Source organism: Rhinolophus ferrumequinum, chromosome 2 (genome assembly GCF_004115265.2).
Source record: "Rhinolophus ferrumequinum isolate MPI-CBG mRhiFer1 chromosome 2, mRhiFer1_v1.p, whole genome shotgun sequence".
In the NCBI taxonomy this organism is placed as follows: domain Eukaryota; kingdom Metazoa; phylum Chordata; class Mammalia; order Chiroptera; family Rhinolophidae; genus Rhinolophus; species Rhinolophus ferrumequinum.
The window spans coordinates 32661144-32666171 of NC_046285.1; positions in this window are offsets into that span (position 1 = coordinate 32661144).

Below are 5028 nucleotides of genomic sequence, written 5' to 3' on the forward strand. Positions count from 1 at the left end.
AAAGAAGCATAAACTAAATTTTGAAAAGGTAGAAGCTATGCATAAGTTTAACTCAGCTCTTTTAATATATGTATCTGTATGTTTATTCAGGATGCTTTTTAATTTTTAAAATAATTCCCTTTTTAAATTTGTTATCTTTATAGTTCCCCCTAGTGTTTTCCATCTTCTATAAAATCACTGTATTTTGACCAGTGATTGGAGTTTTGTATTACTTTTGATGGAAATAATTTGTTTTCAACTTTTGAAAATAAACCAATTACCTTTCTAGAACAATTCTGGCTAACTCATTTAGTGTTCATCAACCAAAGAGTTATTTTCAGATCCCTTCTGAATTCCATGAGGTTATCATATGGTAGTAATTGACATTGTGAGATGCCATATGTCTCAGATTGCTGTATGTATGACCTTAATAGGGGAATGGACACGTTTAGCCATAAGGACATTAAAATATAGTTAGCATAGACCAAGAGATAAGGAGCCAAGGTTACATTTGGAAGATTTTTTGTTATTGTTGCTGTTGTTTCTACTTTAAAGGCCTACTTACAGTTATCATTTGGTTTTTCCTCTTCTAGTTGTGAAAATACAAAAAGAGCAAGAAATGTTCAAAATTTTACAATAGTGATTTATATCTGGGGCTTGTGAATAAACAAAACCCCAGCCAACAAAAGAGAAATAAAAGAGAAAGGAAGTATGAGAATATAAAATAAAGTTTTAAAAATATAAAAGAAAATAAGCATTGTATGGTAAGAAGAAATTTAGCCAAAGATTTTCTGTAAGTTGTGTGGCATTGTGCAGATGAGGATAACTGTTTCCCTTTAACTACCTGCCATAGGAAATAAATTTGTCTCGTTCTGTAAGATGATTGCTTTAGCAACTGTTATACTTCTGATGAATATGTTTTTCAATTGATAACAAAATGCAGTTTGAACTTTTTAAAGCAAGACCTTCATATTACAGCAGCAGGGGTGGGAGAAGCTGAAGGTCAAAGGGGAAATTCCTCCATGCTAGAACTTGTTTTTGCAGGTTATGCCAATATCCACAAAATCACCAGTGCTCACTCTCAGTGGAGAGAACACAATGAAAGAAAACATTCAGAGGAGAGCTTGATAGCTACAATCTCACATAGAAACTACTGTAATCTCACATAGAAAAAGCAAAAAAATCCTCCCATCATACCTTATACATCTTTCATTAAATTAGGCATAATAATATTTCTTAAAGTAATAGCTACAAACTGGAATATTTTTCTTTATTAAATATTCAATTTCATTTAAATTTTGTTTACTATTATGACGCTTTGAAATCATTATCAACAAGGCCACAGATTAGGGTACTTATTTTAAATAGGAAAGAAATATCTATTAAAAGTTCAAGTGTATGGCGTGGATGAATCAATTGGTATGTTTAAAGAGAGCACCAGGAGAGATAAGTACAGATATGTTTCATTGCATTTGAATAGAGTCAGTATTCAAATTCATGTATTTAGAGTATTACTTTAAATACTCTATTTAAAGTAATATTCCCACAGTACAAATTATAAATGCCTTTTGTAAAAGCAAAACCTCCTGAGTTTGTCACAGGTATCTATAAATATACCTTCCTAAGTCTTCAAATTCTCAGGTCTTAAAAGGGAGAGTGCTATGTATAATGGGAAGATTAATCACTAAAGACAGAAAGTTTAAGATACAAATGCAATAACTAAATTACGCCATGAACTTGAAAGTTTATCTAAAGTCTTTGTTTTTTTATTTATAACTTAAAAAACTGTGGACTAGTCTTCTCATCTACAAAGCCTGTCCTTTTAGAAATTGACATTGTACTGAAGAAGATTTTGAGCTATTTATAATATTTTAAAGTCTTCAAAGAAAAGAGAAAATATCAAATTTCATTACTTAGAACTGGAGTTTTATCAATTAAATGTGATTTCTCATCACATGATCTTAGGTTATTTGATTGATCAAAGATACAAAAAATATGTCTGCTTATATATGCTATTTTTTGATTAGTAAATATTTTGAAAATATGGAGTCTTTGTGGAAGAGGGCAATAAAAGCAGTTTCTCTGAAGCACTAAAATATTATATGTTTATATTTAACTGCTTTGCACAAAACCAACCATGGTTCAAAGATATTCTTTTGTTTTACTTTGAAGTGTTGTAATTTGGGGGTTTTGTTTCTTTTTATCCATTTGTATGTTTTCTAACAGTTAAACATAAAATCAATACTGCAATTAGTTTAATAGCTTAGAATTTTCTCACTTAAGATTGCCTTATGTTTCTTTTATCAAATTAATTGGTTCAGCTGGTGTTTTGTATAATCCCAAGGTTTCGTATATAATACATCTTAATCCATTGATTACGTAGAGGTTAAGCTTTGACAATCCTTCCTAAACTATCATAAAATTCTATAAGAAACAAGTAATGTGTTTTATAGTTAGCAATTCTCTGCTAAGCATAATGGATCATTGGTATCTCTCACCAAGTAATGTTTCAGTATTTCTATGGTCACAGCCAATGAAGTTTTCCTTACCCTAAGTGAAAAGCGGAAATTTTCATTCTATTTATCCTTTTATGGGCTTGAAAAAATGACTATCGATATAGTCTCTAATTTCCGAATCATTTATTGCTTATTTACTTGTGTATTTACTGACATTCCTTGTTAAATATTAAAAGCATGAAGTGAAGAAACATTTGTATTGATTGCAATATATCTCATAGCTTGGATGGTACAAATAATTTTTCATCAATACTTAGCAATTACTTATAGTTGCCTCTTATCTCAATATGGAACATTTAAAAAATCATAAATATTGGCCGGCCCGGTGGCTTAGGCGGTTAGAGCTCCATGCTCCTAACCCCAAAGGGCTGCCGGTTCAATTCCCACATGGGCCAGTGGGCTCTCAACCACAAGGTTGCCAGTTCAATTCCTCGAGTCCTGCAAGGGATGGTGGGCTCCACCCCCTGTAACTAAGATTGAACACGGCACCTTGCGCTGAGCTGCCACTGAGCTCCTGGATGGCTCTGTTGGTTGGAGCACAGGCTCTCAACCTCAAGGTTGCCAGTTCGATTCCTTGAGTCCCACAAGGGATGTTGGGCAGTGCCACCTGCAACTAAAATTGAACACGGCGCCTTGAGCTGAGCTGCCACTGAGCTCCCGGGTGGCTCAGTTGGTTGGAGTGCAGGCTCTCAACCTCAAGGTTGCCAGTTCGATTCCTCAACTCCTGCAAGGGATGGTGGGTTGTGCCCCCTGCAATTAGCAATGGCAACTGGACCTGGAGCTGAGCTGCACCCTCCACAACTAAGACTGAAAGGACAACAACTTGACTTGGAAAAAAATCCTGGAAGTACACACTTTCCCCCAATAAAAGTCCTGTTCCCCTTCCCCAATAAAATCTTTAAAAAAAAAAAAATCATAAATATTTAACAGCGCAATTCCAGGCATTTATTTATTTAATATTTTGAACTGAATTCAGATAGCATTTTACTATTTTTTTTTTGGATTTTACTATATTTTTATATAAGTGATTTGAATATTCTTTTTTTTTTGTTTAACTGCTATATGTGGTTAATGCATTTCATGTATTGTATTTAAAGTATAAAGGATTTTATTTTGGTATATCTGTAATTTGTTCTTTAATAAAAAAGAATCTGTGAAACTTGCAGATTTTATTACTCAGAGAGAGAAATTAGCATAGTGGATCATATAGGTTTGATGTCAGACAAATTTGGAGTTTTTCTTTAAGTTTGCTCATGAAAACCTGAGAGATCCCAGAACATGTTACTTAATATTTCTAATTCCCAAACCTTCTTCTAAAGAGTAGGAATAATGGCCCTTAATCAATAGGCTTTTTGAATTTTAAATTAGATGATTTGTAAAGCAGTTATCAGAGTCCTGTCATTTAGTGAATACTAAATAGAGTCTATCAGTTATCAATATTTATGTTACAAAGCAGGGTGTGTTTCTTAGATGAAAGATAGGGATGGTGTGGCTGGTGAGGTAGGTTGCTTAACACAATTGCATTAAAAAGAATCTGTTCTTACTTCACACTAAGGGCTTTGCTTACTGCGGTAACTCTTTATCCACTTGTCTTCTTCATAATATGTACTATATTACAATTACTCTTCACAGTTTTTATCTTGGTAGACACCTTTTCCTTTTTATGTGCATTCATGACACTAATTAGTGTTTGGAACAAAGCATTTCCTGAAGGAATAAATATGTGAGTGAGTGTGAGTTTGAGCTTTGAGTAATGGGCCATCAACTAAGCAGGAACAGAAGAGAGAGAGTATCTGGAGTAGAATGGAAACTCATCTGGAAATAAGGAACTCATTTAGATTACTGTGTTTGAGAAATAGGCAAGAGAGTAGTGCATAAAATAATGTGAACAAATAGAACTCATGTCCGAGCACCACTAAGTGAGTGGGCAAAAGAATGATATTGCATTCCATTATCAAAGCAACAATAATTAAAGAAATGGAAGTAATTTTGATTTTGGAAGAAAAGTGTTCTTCAAAGAAAGTAAAGAGAGACAAAGGAATAGGTTTAAGGAATCGTGCATTTCAGGCAAAGGAAGAAAAAGGGAGTGAAAGAGAAAGTAAGAGAAAGGCTAAATTGATTGAAAAGAGAGAAAAAGAAGCAAATGCAGTGTCATTCATACAAGGCAAGAGAACTTACCAAGGAGAGACTGCTCAGCTCTCTAATTCAGATATGTCATTTCAGTAAGATAAGAATTTAAACAACAAGATGTGGCAAGTGAAAAATCCCTGCTGAATTGGTTGAATCCATTCAGTGGAGTATTACTGGTGAACATCATATTGGTATAAGCTGGAAGAAAAGTGGGAGATAAGGGAGAGGAGTAAGTAAAGATACATTTTGCTTCGAGTCTGGCAGTGAATGCAAGAAGAAAGTACTCTAAGAGGAAAATGAAGCTGAATGTTGAAGAGACTATGAATGTTTGTACAACAATGGGGAGGGCTAATTTGCTTATTGGAAATTAGTTACGATAGCATGGCTACCACGTAGAAAAGAA